The 19,684-nt window shown below is 45.9% G+C and overlaps 1 long non-coding RNA gene across 1 annotated transcript; it reads right to left on the reverse strand.

Moving 5' to 3' along the window:
• Positions 1–9,331: 9,331 nt before the first annotated feature.
• LOC135983300 (uncharacterized) lies at positions 9,332–12,398 on the reverse strand. The gene is made up of 3 exons (XR_010600873.1): positions 12,119–12,398; positions 10,870–11,332; positions 9,332–10,264 (listed from the first exon to the last, which is right to left on the reverse strand). It is a non-coding gene; the product is annotated as an uncharacterized LOC135983300 (long non-coding RNA).
• Positions 12,399–19,684: the final 7,286 nt, after the last annotated feature.

Genomic DNA, 19,684 nt, shown 5'->3' on the forward strand with positions numbered 1-19,684 from the left:
TTCTCCTTAAAGAGCTGGGGTGTCTGGCAGGACTGTATCTCCCATTGTTCGGATCCTGGGGTGCCCAGCCTATGGCCTGCAGTCCATATATGGACCACCAGAGCATTTTCTAAGGTTTGCAGCCCACTTCAGCACAATCTACTGACGGCCAATTCAGGGGCGCTGGAACAATTTTTGTAGTGGGGGTGCTGAAATCCCTTAGGTCCAGCATATAGAAGAGAGGACCGTTAACCAAAAAGTGCTGCTCAATTTTAATTATTATAATTATGTATTACAATGGTCCCTTCTGGCCTTAAAATGCGCAAATCTATCTTATCCCTTATGCCTTCTGACGTTTTGGTTTTGCTTTCCTGACTAGCGCTGCACATAGGAACATAGGCCCCGATCCTCAACAGAATTTAGGCACCTAACTCCCAAGAATTTGGGCCATAAGAAATTGTCTTAATGGATCAGATTACAGTGGTGCCCAACCCTATTACACAGGAGGGCCACATGAACCAAACACTGGAGGGCAAGCAGATTCTACACATTTTAATAAGATTTAAAGTCACCTGTATTGCTTTATATTTTAAGTTCAGCTTGTTTCATGTGTCTTTGGGTTGTTTCTATGTACAGGATTGTCTATTTACACACATGTGTAAACTAAAATGATGTAAACATAGCGCCAAAATACTAATGAATTGGCCCCTAGGTGCTAGACCTAGAGGGGCTGCTGCTGCACCCCCTGGCTTGAAGTGGTTTCCATCATACACAGGGCTTACTGTTTGGTTCAATGGCTTCCAGCAGCCCCACTGTAAAAAGTGTTCCAGTGCCCCTGAATTGGCCGTCAGTAGATTGTGTTGAAGTGGGCTGAAGATCTTACAAAATCCTCTAGTGGTCCATATATGGATTGCAGGCCATAGGCTGGGCACCCCCGGATCCGAACAATGGGAGATACAGTCCTGCCAGACACCCCAGCTCTTTGAGGGGAATTGCCATATGAGACACCCAAACAATAACTCCCCTAAGACCACAGGGAATCATTTCCAAAGAGACATTTTTGGTTTTCAGCCAAAAGTTTTAGGCTAAACATTTCTGGGGTTTCATATTTTCTTTAAAAAAACACAAATTTGCTGTGTAAAAACTCCCCTGTTTTGTGACAGGCACCAGTTTTTCCATGGTTCAGGTCTGAATTTGCCAACTTTCCATTTCCCTGGGGAGAAGTTGTCATTCAGCTCTTCACAGTAACACCAGAGAATGTTTCACTGGCAGTTACTGACCTTAGAACACAGAATTTTGCGTGAGCTGTTCAAATCCTTTGTCAACAGTTAACTTCACCTGTCACTGAGCTGCCCATTCCCACAACTTTCAGCTAGGTCCCTCTGAAGTTTTCACTCTCATTCCCCAGCCTGGACTCACCAAAGCAATTCCATGTCATCTGCAAACTTTGCCACCTCCCAGCCCGGTTAGGCAGACTCACTTTAGCTCCTCTAGAGCTAATGTGTAAAACTTGGTGTTTAGACATTGCGGCACTGGCAGTGGCTCTGGTTAGCCACATGAGCTCAGACTCAGGGGTCGTGGAGGCCTGGAGACAGCCAGCTAGTTTGAGCTGCCACGGGTGCAGCAATGTCCACATGACTACGTGTAGCATGCTAGCTTGAGTGCACGCTCTGAGCGGCCGTACAGACACACCCACAGGTGCTGTAACAATGGGCTGCTTGGAAATTCTCTTGGTTCAACAGAGACCTAGCACAGAAAATATAATCCAGGGACTCAATCCGATGTTTAAGCATATAGAAGAGAGGACGACAAAGTGGTGTCCATGTTCTATACCCTTGTGATCCCCCTGCTGAACCCCCTGATCTACAGCCTGAGGAACAAGGAGGTGAAGGACGCCCTGAGGAGGACAATACACCAGAAAATTATTCCTCGCTGTATGTAACTATGGGGACTGTTTTTTACTGATCAGTACTGGAGAGCAGATATGAGCTAGTTCTCACTCGTTAAGTCATTATGCAGAAATTTCTGTCATCATGTGACTTACAGGAGAAAACAATACGGAAATGGAACTTGAGCCAGATAATGAAGAAAGGCGCCATTTCCCTTGAAAAACAGTGTCCAGTAACAGTGGTACAGCTTCTCCTTTATGCACTGACATGTGATTTCTGCAATATAGGCATCTCCCCCTGCTTGTTCCACTACCTTTGAACTATATTGGTTAGTTCAGCAGATGATATAAAGAGGAGATACTCGGATACTGTAATTGTTTTTGTTTGCCACAGCTATTAGCTTAGTTCCCACAGCCCCCACCTAAAATCACTGTACAATTAAATAAAGGGAGGTGTACACGGAGAGATGTTTTTTATAGATAGTCAGACAGATGGTTATGTTCAGGGACAAATAGCTAGACACTAGACAGAGACAGATGTTTGTATATGGGGATAGATAGAGAGATGGTTATGTGTGGGGACAGGTAGACAGAAACACGTCATTATACACACACATGAGAAAGGAAGGATGATCCAGAGGTTATTGCACTTGCCTAAGTCTTAAGGGGTCTGAGTTTAAACTCCTCCTCCACTTCAGACTTCCTTTGTGACCTTACGCAAATCAATTATGGCCAGATTTTTTAAAGGGATTTCAGTTCCTAACTCCCATTGAAATGAATGGGATTTAGCTGCCTAAATACCTTTAAAAATCCTGGGTTCAGTCTCCTTTTTCCTCAGTTTTCACTTGTAATATGGAGGCAAGAGCAGGGACGTTGTAAGCAAGAGACGAGAAGTAATTCTTCCGCTCTACTCCGCGCTGATTAGGCCTCAACTGGAGAACTGTGTCCAGTTCTGGGCACCACTTTTCAGGAAAGATGTGGACAAATTGGAAAAAAAATCCAGAGAAGAGCAACAAAAATGATTAAAGGTCTAGAAAACATGACCTATGAGGGAAGATTGAAAGAATTGGGTTTGTTTAGTCAGGAAAAGAGAAGACTGAGAGGAGACATGATAACATTTTTCAAGTACCTAAACGGCAGTTACAAGGAGGAGGGAGAAAAATTATTCTTCTTAACCTCTGATGATAGGACAAGATGCAATGGGCTTAAAGTGCAGCAATGGCAGTTTAGGTTGGAGATTAGGAAAAGCTTCCTAACTGTCAGGGAAGTTAGGCACTGGAATAAATTGCCTACAGAGGTTGTGGAATCTCCATCACTGGAAATTTTTAAGAACAGGTTAGACGAACACCTGTCAGGGATGTTCTAGATGGTGCTGCCATGAGTGCAGGGGACTGGACTTGATGACCTCTCAAAGTTCCATCCAGTCCTTTGTTTCTATGATTTTCCTACCTCATGGAGGTGCTGTGAGAATAAATCCATTAAAAGCTGTGAGATGCTTCAACACAGAGGGGCCATAAAAGTAGATTAAAATGGATTTGCATGAGAGGCTAAAGTAGCTACAGAAGTGTACTCTAGCACACTGACATGTCAGGAGTGATTTTCCATGAGTCAATTTCTGGCCTCCCACTTTGAGACACCTCAAAGGAACCTGATTTTCACCCACTCTCAACAGCCTTTTTAAGGTATCTCAACTTGGGCATCCACAACGGCGACAACCCACATCACTAGTTAGTTTTGAAAACATTACAACTAAACCTTATGTTCTCGTCTTCCTGTTTGTTGCTCTGTTGTACTGAATCTTGTGTGATATTTAGATTGTAAGCTCTTTGAGGCAGGGATCTGATTTTTGAAGCCGCACGCACATTGCTGGCTGTGCTAAAATAATCATAAAAAAACCAGCTTGATGATTAATGGTAGGTAATCCATCATGTCATCCTCTGACTGTAGTATACCGGCAATAAGGTGATATTGCTTTAAATAGTCTGTAAGCTCTCTAGTGGTCCTCACAGTGTTCTTGTTTTAGAAGCTGCCAGGGCAGCAATGTGTATGTTTGGGATATTTTTACTACACATGGTTATTGGGGACTCATCTTTGCCCATATGAGTTCCTTTAATAACAATAGTTGTGCTGAGAACAAAAGACACAACTCATGTGGTTTGGATAACGTATTTGCATTACATAAGCACCGTGTGATGTCACAATCCTTAAAGTCCTCTATGTACGTAAGGATTCATCACACTAACGCACTGGATAAAGTCAACACAGATGTCTTCATTAGTATGCATGTTTGGTGAGTTCAGTGCAACTTTGTGTTCCAGCATATTCTATTCCATGAGTTTAAGATTACAGAGGAAGGACTATGCAGACTAAATTTACTGACCCAGAATATCGCCTGGCCTTGCATCTACAAGATGTCATTTGCAACTGAGCACAACAAACACCTGGCAAACATTTTATTTTAAACTTCAACCACTTTTGAGTTACTTTGGAGCAAAAAAGCATGGACTTAATCTGTCACTTTATTCACATGCAGAAGTTGGAGAGCAGGGGAAGTTCTCTGGCCTGCGTTATACAGGAGGTCAGACCGGATGATCACAGTGTTCCCTTCTGGCCATGAAATCTATGAATCCATGAGTTAGCCGGAAGGAAGCGGGGAGAAACAACAACAGGATGTTTTAATACAAACTGTCTCAGAGCAGGGCTGTATGCAGTGTAGTTCTGGCCTTGCTGACCCCAGGATATTAGAGAGAAAAGGTGCATGGTTTACTATCTTCCTTTGGACCAACTTCTGTTGGTGAGAGATACACATTTTCAAGCCAAACAGAGCTCTTCTTCAGGGCTGGGAAAGGTACTTGAATGGGGGTCCATTACAATATGTCCTAGCTATTTACGCCAAGCAATCTGTTCCACCTGGCATTTAACTATGACTCTCCAAGTACCTTTCCCGGGCCTGAGAAAGAGCTCTGTGTGGCTCAGATGTTTGCCTCTCTTACCTACAGAACTTGGTCCAATAAAGGATATTGCCTCACGCATCTTGTCTCTCTGAGCATGGTTCATAGCTGCAGTAAGTCAGTCAGTCATAGCAAATGCTGTAGAAACAGCTCACACCCTGCCTGTCATTATCAATTGACAGTTTACTGAAGTCTTTGCGAGAGAGGTGGGCTTTATGGAGGGACTTGAAGGAATTGTATGAAGATTGAGAGCGGATTCTGACCTTGCTCTCACCAGTGCAACTCCCTGGGCGTCAGGGGAGAGACACGTGGTTCTCACTGGTGAAAGCGAGAGCAGGGTCAAGCCTGGAGCTCATGAGATAATAGCTGAGACGTGTACAAGTAAATGGAACAAGAGGTTCATGAATAGAGCAGGTCACAAAGTTTCCAGTGGAATAGATCTCCATCCAAAATGGAATAAAACATTGCACGGAACCATGTTACTTATCTCAGTACTCTGAATGGAAACCAGTCAGGCTCTCTGTGCACGGCTGCTCACCTGAGGGACAGCTACAATGCCCAGTTCCCAGGCTTCCCACTCCAGGGTCCTCTTCCTGTGTGCTTCCTCTAGACTGCCCCTCTCCTCATATACCCCCAGGTTCCCCCCAAAGTCTCTTTCTCTCAGGACCCAGAAAAGAAATGTTGGGTGGAATAGCCCATCTGCTCATTATTTTGGCCACCAATTCAGCCTAATATCTTATATACCAATTTTGATCTATTAATTTCTGGTTCCACATCTTCTGTTTTTACCAAGCATGATTTCAACATATTCCTTGAGTTATGGACCTAATTTAGTCTCTCTGTCTAGTTCTTTGCACCTGTTTATAATATTTATTATTGAAAACTGCTTGACCTATTTTGCCAACAAGTTTTGTTATTCTAGTATTATTTTATAATGTTTCATATACTTTTTACAGTAGAGCTCACAATTAGAGAAAATTTGCAGGCCCAGTTATCAGAACATAATGGCAAGGAAGGAATTTGGCTATGGGGGCGGTTTGGAGACCCTCCCTCGCCTGCCCCCTCTGCTGTTAAAAGTAGTGTATGGTTGAGAGTTGCTTTACCGCGAGGCAGCCCTACCTTAGTTTGCCCTTTGAAGAAAATAACTGTTGCTTATAGTACTTGACCCTCAACCCATTGCTGGCACAGCTAATCCCTGAAAGGGGGGTGGGGTCCAAAGGAACATCATACCCACTTCCTGGTGGGAGGACCAGATCTCAGGTTTAAATCCAATTATTTGGAGTAACAAGTGTAAGAAGGGAGATGTGACAGCTCTGCCCCATAGGTTCTAAAGAGAGATATTAGATGGGATGATGGTCACATGACTCTGTATGGAATTTTGAAGGGTTGACTTCCCCGGGCGCCCTTGCTGCAGCTGGGTGATCTCTGTCAAGCTTATCAGCCAGTGGACAGGTTCTTTTATTGTTTTTAATATGTTTTCTCTGCAAAGCTTTCACCTTAAAAATAAACGTCTTTGCCTAGAAAAGGTTGTGTGGTAACTTAAAGCTACTGACAATCATGCCGATTATAACCTTTGGCGAGAAAGCCAAGGAGAGACACTGGCCTTTAAGGTAGTCTGGCTTGCTAGGAATACCACTGCGCAGACAGGGAATTGTGCAGCAGGAAAACCACTCGTCAGGAAGGTGGGGAAGAGACCCACATCACTCTGAGAGGTGATGGCTGAGGAGCCGAGAGCGAGTGCCCTTGAGTAACCAAGGAGGAATACAAGGGCAGTTGCCCTGGTCTGTGACACACTTTTGTCAATAACCATCCGTCTCAACCCACAACCGCTTATTCTTGCAATACTGGACATTCCATCACTGCTTCTACTAACGCAAGTTAATTCTGACACACCCTCTCTTCTAGGCCCCGACTCTCTGCATGTTTTAGCTGAGGCTTGACATGCAGCACCCTGAGCTATCCCAGTCCTGTCTGGTCTAGTGACTCTACACGTTCCCCTGAATCCTAATGTATAGCCCCTCTTGTTACTCCAGTCTCAGGCTTTTGCTCATCTTTGACATGCCCCTTAATCCTGACTCCTTCAACACCCATTCAATTGCGCGTGGAAACTTGTTGTAAAGTTCCTAACATTGGATTCTCATATGATCAGTCTACAAACCTTATTTTCTCATGGGAAAAAAAGTAATGAAAAAAATATTGTAATGAACATTTCCAAGTGTATCCCTGACTGGAAGTCCTAGGGGGATTTTCAGATTTATGGACTGCATCCTCATCTACTACATTTATATTATCCTCAATATCTTGAGGACCCGGTCTACCGAAGGCAGGCGCAAAGCCTTCTCCACCTGCGCCTCCCACTTGACGGCTGTCAGCATATTGTATGGGACTCTGTTCTTTATGTATTTACGGCCCACATCCGGCAGCTCATCAGCTCAGGACAAAGTGGTGTCCGTGTTCTACACCCTTGTGATCCCTATGCTGAACCCCTGATCTACAGCCTGAGGAACAAGGAGGTGAAACATGCCCTGAGAAAAGTGATATACCAGACAATGAATGATTCTTTAGTGGTTGGATGATGATCATAGAATCATAGGACGGGCAGTGACCTCGAGAGGCCATCTAATCCAGTTCCCTGCAGTCAAGGCAGGACTAATTATTATTATTAACATTAAATCCTATTAACATGTTGATTTAATGTTCAATAAAGCTGGGGCAGGATCAAGTTACTACTGCCATTGATGAAGTTTGTACCATTCCCTGTTTCTTTCCTGTGTAATCGGCTTTTGTGTAAGATCTGGGTTGTATATTGACCTAGGTGTGTGGCTGGTCCTTTGGGATCAGAAGAACCTGTTATTTGATGAGACAGGTTTTAAAGGCTCACTCATCTTTAAATCTAGAAAAAGGACCTTTTGCAATATTCAGAAATGCAAAAGCTGATAATGGACCAGGAACGACACCGATCTGCACTTAATGGACTTTCCTGTGAACGTTCAAACTAGAGTGGGGGTAATGGCTTCTGCTATGACTAAGCGAACCATGCATGGAGATGTGACTTGCCCATGTGACTCCAAACACCATCTTGTTACCTGTAATTTTCCACAGTGAGAATAATGGGTTTCCCTTCACTTGGCAGAAGCTATAAAAGACCTGGGAAACATCTTCCATTTTGCCTCTTTCCTGCTCAAACCTCTGGACTATGGACTTTTACTAATGGGAGCATTGTAACACAGAGACTGAGGACTGATATGGAAGTAACCGAGACTTGACTTAAGCCATCAGTTTATTCCATCACTCCTTCAAGCCTGAACTAAGAACTTGCAATTATTATATGTATTTGATTCCTTTAATCGATTTTAACTCTCGTCTTTCTTTCTTTCTTTCTTTCTTTCTTTCTTTCTTTCTTTCTTTCTTTCTTTCTTTCTGTAAGTAAACCTTTGATTTTAGATACCAAAGGATTGGAAACACCATGATTTTTGTGTCTAAACAGACTCCCCTGCTGCCCTCCTTCCCCCCACTCCAAACAGCATCACAATTGTTCTGGAGTTGCCACTCCCTCCACGGTCCTTTTCCTTTCCAGGATACGGACCGAGTGGCTACCTGTTTTACCAGTTGGCTACCAGGCTGACTATTCTGGTCGCTGCCAGCTCCCATCCCTGGGGCCCCTGGGCCCTGCCCTCCCCATGCGTCTGGCTCTGGACACCACAGCCTCATGCTGCCCCTCAGACCCCAGCATCTGTGTAGGGCAGCCTCCCCCTGCCACCACCTGGGGCCCTGCCTGCTCTGGGGTGGGTCACAGACCCCTCCCCTGAGACTGCAGCCATGGCTCCCAGCACAGGTGCAGTCCTGCCCAGGGGTCTGCATCCACTGGACCCTGGGGAGCCCTTTATAACTCCCCCAGGCTGGTCCCTGATTGGCCGCTCTAGCCTCCTCTATGCAAATGAGCCCCACCCATCCCTTGAGGCTAATGAGGGCCTAGGTGCCCTGAGGGGGGCGGAGCTCGGCATGAGGTGACAGTTAAACCGACACAACGACACAACGGGGAAGGGGGGGACAAAGGGGCAGGGAGTTCAGGGGGAGGGGTAAAGAACAGGAGGGGGGATTTAGGCGAGGGCCATGGAGGGGGAGGACACAGTTTACATGGGTAGGGAAGGGGGAATTCCAGAGGGTGGAGAGAAGCAGATTTGAGAGAAGGTTGTGGGGAAGGGAAGGGGCAGGGGGCAGGAGTCAGGGAGTCGAGGGGAAGGGCCCTGTGGGATGGGGGAGATTGGGAGGGATCAGAGGGGAGAAGAGAGTTCAGAAGGCAGCAGATGTGGGGGAGCCAAGAGGAGGTTGGGAAGGAGAGGGGGAAATGTACAGGGGGAAGCAGCAGCTCAGGGTCCGTGAGGGAATTTAGTGAAGGGGTTTTCATGGGGAGGGGCACTTCTCAGGCCTTTCCCAGGCCCCTGGCCCTGGCAGCTGCCACTCCCCCATCAGCCCCAGCTGGCCCCTCTGCCCTGGGCAGCGAGCTCTCAGGATAGGACTGTTCGCTCTGCAGCCTCAGCCCCCTCTTGATTCCCTGCCCCGGGGGAGCTGCTGCCCCACCCCCTCAGGCGAAGCAGTTCTCGGCTGACAGGACAAAGGGGGCAACCGGCGAACAAGCATCCATGAAAGGACTGGGTTGCTACTGCTCCAGGGTGGGGGGACATTGCAGCCACTGGAGGTGGCAATGGACCAGGGTCAGTCCCATTCCCTTCTCCTGTGATGCCTCCCAGGGATACCCAGGGCTGTGAGACACTTTGCTCCCACCTGCCCTTCGCGTGAGGAAGCCTAGTCAGTGTGTGCCAGGGGGTCACTCCCCTCTAGGCCTCTGCAGGTCTTGCTCTCTCGGTATAGGTTAGTGATACGCACCCACCAACCCTCGAGCATCGCCCTGGAGTATCCAGCCCCTGACCCACCAGACATGCAGAATTACTAGACCCAGTGTTCCCAAACTGCATCTTACCAGTTACACCACACTACACAGCTCCATTTAATGCACCGCACTCACACTTGTTCACACAGAAAGCAAGTATGTTTATTTAACACAGGGATTCAAATGATAACAAGTAGAAATATTAGAAACAAAGGGTTACATATAAAATAAAATCATGACATGCACACTCGAGCCTAAACTTGATGAATAGGCCATTGTCCTGTCATAAGAGCAAAAGCCCCAAATCCTTCCAATCAGGTGTGGCTGTGATCTTCTATTCATGAGACAAGCATACAGTCCTTTTGTCTCCTCAGTGGGAAGATGCAGAGTTTGTCTCTTTATCTACAGTTATCGTCCAAAACTCCATTGTGTGCACTTGTAGGACAACTCCCGCTGCTTGTCTTTTCCTGTCCAGAACACTCTGTGAGCACTTGATTAACATTTTGCTCAGACTGTAAATGGTGCCCATTGTGAACCATACAATACTCAGCGTACCTGTAGATAGACCGATAAACATCTTTTGTCTGAAAGAAACCTGTTTTTCACCTTTTCTCACCAGTTTCAAGTCACAGACCTTAAGAATATAAGTTTCAGTCTATATACATAACTCCTTACATGGTATCTGTACATACATTTTGCAATGATTAAGATGACCAGTGTGACACAGGCTTTCAGTAGAGGCCTGGCATGACACGCTTTGGTGAACTAGTATGTAGATACCAGGCCCAGGGGATCCCGGAAATCCTAATGCACTCCTGTGTCCTCTGCCAGTTGGCACCAAGAAGTCCCTGGGTCACACAGCCCCAGTAACACTCATGCTACTGACCAGGGGAGACCCCCAGAGTAGAAGAGACTGAGATAAAGGGGAGCAAGGCTAAGGGTGGGGAGGACTGAGTCCCAACCCCCCCAGGGTCTCTCATTTACTCTGTAGGGACAGCTCTGCGCTGGTGCTGCAGGAGCCCAGGGTGAGAGCTGGGGTGTCCTCTCTTTTCCAAGCTGAAAAGTCCCAGTCTTATTAATCTCTCCTCATAAAGATTATGGCTATTACCTCTTTTTTGTTGTTATTTTTTAAAAATAAAACAGAAAGGGATTTGACTTACCATGACCAGAAGGTTGTAAATCCTGATTGATGCCAGGAAAGAGGATTTCTAAACACTCCAGAAATTGCTGGCAGGTTGACTCCCCTTTTTTCTGTATGTGAATTAACAACTTCCTGATTTTGATCACTAAGTTCTCTTTTTTATAGAAGCTGTTGTACTCCTCCTCTGTGATGATGGACTGGGCAAGTAACTCATCCAGGATGTTATCAGGATCACTTTGAATAGTTTCTACCAGCTCTTTGCGTTTGGTGCATAGAATCCTGTATTTGTCCCCAGTGGCCATTATCACTGAATCGCAGGATCCGCAGTGATTTGCTTTTAAAAGACAGAAGACACAGGATTCGTGACGCTGCTAGAGGCAGCTTCAGTTCAGCGAGTAACTGAAGGAAAGTGCCTTGTCCGTTATCATGAGATTGGCCATTTCAACAATTTGAGAGACGGACCCACCAGACTCCCCTCTTTCCTGTTGAAAATGGAATAGTTCTGTAATAACGACTGGAAATTAGCTCTAGCAGTGCACTGGGGTTCATGAAAACTGGGTGTTAGTCCCCATGGGGTTGAGACAGGGCCAACTCCAATAATGCTGCCAAAACTGAACTGCAGCTCTGGCTCATTCACACCTTCCCGGCTCACTGTTTCCAAGCTCTGTCCCTCCTTTTACCCATCTTTATAGCCGTGTTTTGCTAGTTAGAGACCAGCATGTCCTGAGGGGAGTGGGGACCACGCTGCTGAGACAGCTGTTCCTTTTCTAAGCGGGAATGGGGAGATCTGCATGCAGAGGGTCCCTCCCTTGAGCAATCCACCTCACCTCTGTCTCTGTACATTTCAGTTATGAATGATGGAATTTCCCCACCCCCCCATTAAGCCCCACCCCCATTTTTTAGGATTGCGGACGTTGTATTAAAATCAAAGGGAATGTGAAAAATCAAAGGCTCCTGTGAAAGTTAATGCTGCTTCAGGCTGTGTTCATTTTGGGGGTGGACTCACTGCTGGTTGTCAAGGGTGGGGGAGCTGCAATTCCCAACCCCACCTCCTTGGGGTTCAGAGATTATATTGCAAAGGTGGCTCACCCCATAATGTCCCCATAAAGGAAATGGAAACGTATGTCACAGAGTCTCTTCTGCACCCAGATCCCGGAGGAGCATTCCCACACCACCACCAAGCCCCTCCTGAGAATTCAGGATTTGGCCCACAGATTTGTATTTTAAGTTTTCAAATCTTTTTAAATAGCTAATAGTATAGTACTTACTCTTTTTTGTTGGAAGCTAAACTGATCACAGCTCTTAAAGAGGTGTCTGTTCAGCTGGGTTTGCCTTGTGCCGTAAAAATAAAGAGTCAATAGGAATCTGAAAGTAAAACTATTTCAGGGAGGTTGGGTCACAGCCTTTCCTTTGCAATGATCAGAAACCACACAGCTGCAGAGTGTCAGCAAACAAAACCCACCTCCTAACTGGAACTTGGGCTGATGCCCAGCACCATGGGTGTGCCCGGCTTAGGGTGCAAATTATTTGAGCTCAGTTTCATGGCACAGCCCGAGTCCAGTGCAGTGTCAGGCTGTCTTTCATTTCAAAGCAGGCAGGCTTCTAGCATTTGTGTACAAGCACTTGAAAAACTTATCTGTAATAGAGCCCGGACTGTGGCCTTGCAGGGAACAAAACTGATTACATTTTCTGATGGCCTTCTTTGCCTCCCTCGAGAGCCACAGATCTTGAGTTCAAAGGGAGCCCACCAGAGATCCCAACCCCAGAGCAGACACATCCTACATCAGCATCATTTCAGGTTGATGGTGGATGAAGGGAACGCCCTCACAAACACTGAGTGAGTTCGCCACCAATCCGATGAAGTCACAGTGCTCAGATGTGTTAAAGGAGGATATTGATATAATAGGCATCACAGAAACCTGGTAGAGTGGGGAAAATCAATGGGACACAATCATTCCGGGGTACAAAATATATCGAAAGGACAGAACAGGTCATGCGTGGGGGGAGTGGCACTATATGTGAAAGAAAATGTAGAATCAAATGAAGTAAAAATCTTAAATGAATCCACATGTTCCATAGAATCTCTATGGATAGTAATTCCATGCTCTAATAAGAACGTAACAGTACGGATCTATTATCGACCACCTGACCAAGACAGTGATAGAGACAATGAAATGCTAAGGGAGATAGGAGAGGCTATCAAAATAAAGAACTCAATAATAATGGGGGATTTCAATTATCCCCATATTGACGGGGAACATGTCACCTCAGGACGAAATGCAGAGACAACATTTCTAGATACTTTAAATGACTGCTTCTTGGAGCAGCTGGTACAGGAATCCACAAGGGGAGAGGCAATTCTTGATTTAATCCTGAGTGGAGCGCAGGAGCTGGTTGAAGAGGTAACTATAACAGGACCTCTTGGAAATAGTGACCATAATATAATAACATTTAACATTCCTATGGTGGGAAGAATACCTCAACAGCCCAACACTGTGGCATTTAATTTCAGAAAGGGGAACTATGCAAAAATGAGGAGGTTAGTTAAACAGAAATTAAAAGCTATAGTGACTAGAGTGAAATCCTTGCAAATTGCATGGACACTTTTCAAAGTAGAGACCCAACTTAAATGTATTCCCCAAATTAAAAAACACAGTAAAAGAACTAAAAAAGAGCCACCGTGGCTTAACAACCATGTAAAAGAAGCAGAGAGAGATAAAAAGGCATCTTTTAAAAAGGGGAAGTCAAATCCTAGTGAGGTAAATAGAAAGGAGCACAAGCACTGCCAAATTAATTGTAAAAATGTAATACGAAAAGCCAAAAAGAAGTTTGAAGAACAGCTAGCCAAAAACTCAAAAGGTAATAACAACATGTTTTTTTAAGTACATCAGAAGCAGGAAGCCTGCTAAACAACCAGTGGGGCCCCTGAACGATTGAGATACAAAAGGAGCACTTAAAGACGATAAAGTCAATGTAGAGAAACTAAATGAATTCTTTGCTTCAGTCTTCATGGCTGAGGATGACAGGGAGATTCCCAAACCTGAGCTGTCCTTTGTAGGTGACAAATCTGAGGAATTGTCACAAATTGAAGTGTCACTAGAGGAGGTTTTGGAATTAATTGATAAACTTAACAGTAACAAGTCACTGGGACCAGATGGAATTCACCCAAGAAAAACTGCTCAAGATAGTTTTGTGAGATCTTTTTGACGTTCTTCACCGTCTGCTTTGGTCTTAACTAGGTGATTGGGCAACAAAATGGCAAATGAAATGTAATGTGGATAAATGTAAAGTAATGCACATTGGAAAAAATAACCCCAACTATACATACTATATGATGGGGGCTGATTTAGCTACAACTAATCAGGAAAGAGATCTTGGAGTCATCGTGGATAGTTCTCTGAAGACATCCACTCAGTATGTAGCGGCAGTCAAAAAAGCAAATAGGATGTTAGGAATAATTCAAAAAGGGATAGAGAATAAGACGGAGAACATCTTATTGCCCTTATATAAATCCATGGTATGCCCAACATCTTGAATACTGCATACAGAGATGGTCTCCTCATCTCAAAAAAGATGTACTGGCATTGGAAAAGGTCCAGAGAAGGGCAACTAAAATGATTAGGGGTTTGGAACGGGTCCCATATGAGGAGAGATTAAAGAGGCTAGGACTTTTCAGCTTGGAAAAGAGGAGACTAAGGGGGGATATGATCGAGTCCCTGCCTCATGCTGCTGCAGGCAGTTAACCAACGCTGTGCGACCAACCCCCACTCAGTTCCTTCTCTACTTCCCTTGGCTACGAGTTGGAGCAATCAGCAGCATTACTTAGTTTCCTTATTAGCAGCTACTTCGCTTGTTTCCTTTTCCTTTTCTCTTTGGCTTAAAAAAACAAAAAAAGCAGCAGATCTCCCAGGAGACTGGAAAAATCTAACTAAAGAGCAGGCGCTGCAGGGCCTAAAGGAAATAACAGACATGCCAAGAGTCTCTTTACGTAGGATGCACTTCAGCCAAACAAATCCCTTAATTTTAAAAAATGGAATGTGACAAAAATCTGACATCATGTATCATTTGTATTGAAAATGGAGAAAATCAATTGCAGGTCACATCTTCCAGATCGTGCAGGGCTGCTGCCCAGGAACAGTCATACCAAACCAAATTGATAGTCCATTTACCCCATCTCCCTGCTGAACCGGAACAGAACAGCAGCCCATCTAGCCTGGTATCCCACCCCCTGCTGCACTGGATCAGACCAGGTATCCATCCTGTCTCTGACAATGGCCATTACAAGATGGCTCCATGAGAAGTGCAAGAAACCATCTAATGGAGATTATGAAGAAACTTGCTTATAGGGGAAGATTCTTCCTAGCACACCTGGGTCGTTTGCAATTTATGCTATTCCTTGGATTCTGATTGGTTGAAAATGTTCAATTTATATAATCACTGACTAAATATTTTTCAATAAACATGCAGTATTCAAATCCCTTTGCGCTGGCTAATAATGATCCTTCGCTGACCAGTGTGCAAGGATGTACATGATCACTGAATGGCTATTTCTTTACCATATAATGAATATGCAAAATCTCTTTATTCTGAATAGCTGCTACAACCTCTGTCCTCTGACTGGCTCCTGCACTGGGAATTTTCAAGCTATTTGACAGTACTGCGGATGCCGTCTCAGCTTCTGTCTCCATTCAAGTGAAGCAGAAAAGCTCCAAGATGAACATGAAAGAAAATGGAACAAAAATATGAAAGAACAAAGAAAATGTGCTTTTGAAACCCCAGTATCGCCTGGACAGCTGTTTTAGTGAATTGTGGGAGATCCTCGTACCACAAAGACCTCACTGAGATGAAGCAAAGAAACAGCAACCAATATTTGACTCTCTGGCTTTCTTTTATCCAGCATGTAACATATCCAATCAGCTAAACCAATCCATTTATTAACCATGCTCATTTTGTATGTACTAGTCTGTGTGTTGCATATATTCACATTTTAAACAGAGAGAAAATTTCATGGAGCCCTGAGCTGTCACTGGGGGGTGGAGACCCAATGGGGCACAAGTTAGTAACTGCTGTGGTGGGAGAGGCAGGGCCAGCACTGCAGCCACTGGAGCAACCCCCAGGTGAAGCAGCTAAACCCCAACCCAAAGAATGGATTTTCCCCAGTTACAGGGGAAATTAGATTGAAATATGTAGGGTTGGAAATCCCCAATAATGACATTTATGGCCCAAACTCTTTGCAGCAACGCCAACCCATGACACTCCCTCTCTGTGTCTCTTCTCGACCGTAGGGCTGTGAGTGTGGCTGGATTGGGCATTGGCTCCTTCTACTGTCCCATGGGGGTATCTCTTCTCTTCATTGCCACATGCCACACAGTTGCCATACTCTATCTGCCAGCAAAGCTGCTTAGTGGATTTGCCCATGTCCATGTCACCCATTTTCAATTGTTTCTTTCCACATAGACCCATAGGACTGGAAGAGACCTTGAGAGATCATCTAATCCAGGAATTCTCAACCTTTTTCTTGCTGAGGCCCCGTTCAACATCCTATAAAAACAACAGGGCCTGGGGCGGGTGGGGGAGCGCGGGGTTCCAGGCCGGGGAGACACACTTGGGCATGGGCATAGTTTTACTTCTATTTTTTGGAGGGGGAAGGGGCAAGGCCTGGCAGGGCTCAACCCAGCTCCACACAGCACAGTCAAGGAAGGGTGCGCTACCTCCACCCCCTGACTCACTCAGGAGGGCACCCAGCCTGTCGGGGCTCTGGAGGGATGCAACCAAAACATATAACTCAAAGGGAGGACTCAGTTCAAAAACTTTGAAAACGGCTCAGGGTGCGGGCAGGGGGGTAGCTAGGGGCTGTGTGCAGGCAGGGGGTAGCTCAGGGTGCGGGCAAGGGGGTAGCTAGGGGCTGTGTGCAAGCAGGGGGTAGCTCAGGGTGCAGGGAGGGGGTAGCTAGGGACTGTATAGTGGCAGGGGGGGCTCCCAATGCAACTCCCAGCTTCAGGGGGCGAGGCGTTGGGGACAGGCCCAGCTCCAGGCACCAGCTCAGGAAGCAGGTGCTTGGGGTGGCCAATGGAAAGGGGCGGCACATCCGGGTCTTCAGTCCCTCTCAAAGGGAAGGACCGGCCGCCGAAGAATGAAGCAGTGCGGTAGAGCTGCCACCGAAGTGCCGCCGATCGCAGCTTTATCTTTTTTTTTTTTTCCGCCTCTTGGGGCGGCAAAAAAACTGGAGCCAGCCCTGGTTGGGGCTCCTGGCTTTAGCCTCCCGCTGCTCCTGGCTTGGGAGGAGGGGAGGTTTGCCGGTATAGGACAAGAAGCAATGGGCTTAAATTGCAGCAAGGGAGGGTTAGGTTGCTACATCAAGTAGCCGTTTTTTACAATCTATACATCTCAATAACTGTTACATAGACCACAGTTCTACACAAAAAGCAGTTTCACACATACTACAGTGCAAGAAACTGCTACAGTACTTGTAAGCATTTCCTACATCAGGTAGCAGTTTCATATAATAGCAGTTTCTTACAATCTATTATGTATCAGTAACTGCTACTAGTATCACATTCCTACAGGGAGCAGTTTAATAAACTACAAGTGTTAAGTAGTGCATCAAATTCTGTGCCTTGATCTGAAGTCAATGGAAAAGGTGTCATTGAGTTCAGCACAGCTGAGAGTGAGAGGGTGTGCTGCTGGAGGACTGAGGAGCACAAGCGTTATCAGACACCAGGAGGAAGGTCCTGTGGTGAGACTAAGGAAGGTGTTTGGAGGAGGCCATGGGGAAGTAGCCCAGGGAGTTGTAGCTGTCATGCAGCTGTTACAGGAGGCACTATAGACAGCTGCAGTCCACAGGGCCCTGGGCTGGAACCCGGAGTAGAGGGCGGGCCCGGGTTCCCCCCCAAACCTCCCATTTGACCTGGACTGTGGGTTCTTCCAGAGGGGAAGGTCTCTGGGCTGTTCCCCAACCCACATGGTGAATCTCTGAGGCAAGTAAATCTGCCAATAAGCGCAGGACCCACCATGATAGAGGAGGAAATGTCACACTATTTGAACTTCCTTCATAACACAGGCACAAGACCCTCACCCAGTAATTTGTCCATTGAGTTCATGAATTCTGCTCAAGTGATAGCATATGATTTAGAAAAATATATTGCCTTGATTTTAAGACATTACATGATGAAACATCCGCCACAGTAATAGGTAATTTGTTCCAATAATTAATTACCCTCACTAAGAAAAAGGTGCACCTCATCTTGACTGAGTTTATTTAGCTTCCAGCCTCTGAATCTTATGCCTCTGTCTGCAGAATTAAATATCTTTACCCTATTGGAAATCTTTGTCCCACACAGGCGCATATACAGCATGTTGAAGTCACTTCTTGACCTTCCCTTGGATAAACCAACTAATAAAAATAAGATGTATCAGTAGAACTCATTTTCAGGGCCAGATCCCCATTTGCTGTCCTTTGCATAGCTCCATTGACTTCAAGTGACTTCAACAAAACTATACAACAACCTCGGGTCTGGAACTCAGTTCCTAAAACACAAGCCAATACTTGCTGTGCTAAAGAAGAATTTCAACTGTCAGCAGTAGAGCTGTGCAGAGGACAGGGGTTGCCAGGGGGACGTTGTGAAGGCCAAAAGTATAACTGGGTTCAAAAAATAATGACATAAGTTCCTGGATGATCGGTCCCTCAATGGCTATTAGCCAAGATGGTCAGGGAAGCAACCCCATGTTATGAGTGTCCCTAAACTGCTGACTGCCAGGAGCTGGGAGTGGATGACAGGGGATGGATCACTTGATAATTGCCCTGTTCTGTTCATTCCCTCTGAAACACCTGGCATTGGCCATGGTGGAAGACAGGACACTGGGCTAGATGGACCATTGGTCTCACCCGGTATGACCAGTCTTATGTTCTTAGGTGATGGGCTGGGTGATGGTTTCTGTTAAGACGGCTGATGCTGGTAGCTGGGTGTGGCTCTATTTTTTGCCCCCTTCGTCTGCCTACACAGTTCTCAGCTCTAGGACGCCACTGCTTCTGTAGGCCACGCCGCAGGACCCCAGCCTTTAGAATTGCTTTTCCCCCTGCCCTGGGTCTGAGCTGTGTTGGGGGCAGGGGAGTGAGATGAAAACTCCGCTGTGGTTGGGTGAGGGCAGAAAGGGGGTGGCAGCAGCTGCAGGCAAAAGGGAGTAAATTGCATGAAAAGAGGGGAAAGGTTTGACTGGGCATCGTGAGTCTGAAAGGCAGTGGGCCTAGGGGTTAGGCTGTGATTCCTCAGATCTTTTCAATCTCGCCATTCCTGAGGGAGCTCTGCTGGGTCGTATCTATAGACTAAAAGGATCCTAGCAGGAGCCTGGCATGTGGTTGAAACTTGCCCGTAGTTCAATATTATTACTTTTACAGTAGCGACTGGAAGTGCAAATTGAGACCAGAGCCCCATTGTGCTGAACAATGCACACACACACACACACACACACACACACACACACACACACACACACACACACACACACATCACAGTGATTCACTAACTCTCTGAGGACACGTCTACACTGCAGTGTAATCCCTGGGCTAGTAGAACTCACGTTAGCAGACCCAGGTTTGTTAACTTAGGGTTTGAGAAACTACACTCATTTGTAAACCCAGGTTAGGGATTGTTGCACCCTGGATCCCGAACTGGGGCTCCAGCATCTACATGGCATTATGTGGGCCCCATTTCAACCACTCATATCCCAGAGTTCCTAGCAGGCTCCCAAAATGTGACCATTTTAGCTGTTTGTTCACGGTGTAGTGTGGGAACACTTGACCGTCCAGAGGACAAAGAAACTCAGCCTTTCGGATA

The sequence above is a fragment of the Chrysemys picta genome, chromosome 4 (genome assembly GCF_011386835.1).
Source record: "Chrysemys picta bellii isolate R12L10 chromosome 4, ASM1138683v2, whole genome shotgun sequence".
In the NCBI taxonomy this organism is placed as follows: Eukaryota; Metazoa; Chordata; order Testudines; family Emydidae; genus Chrysemys; species Chrysemys picta.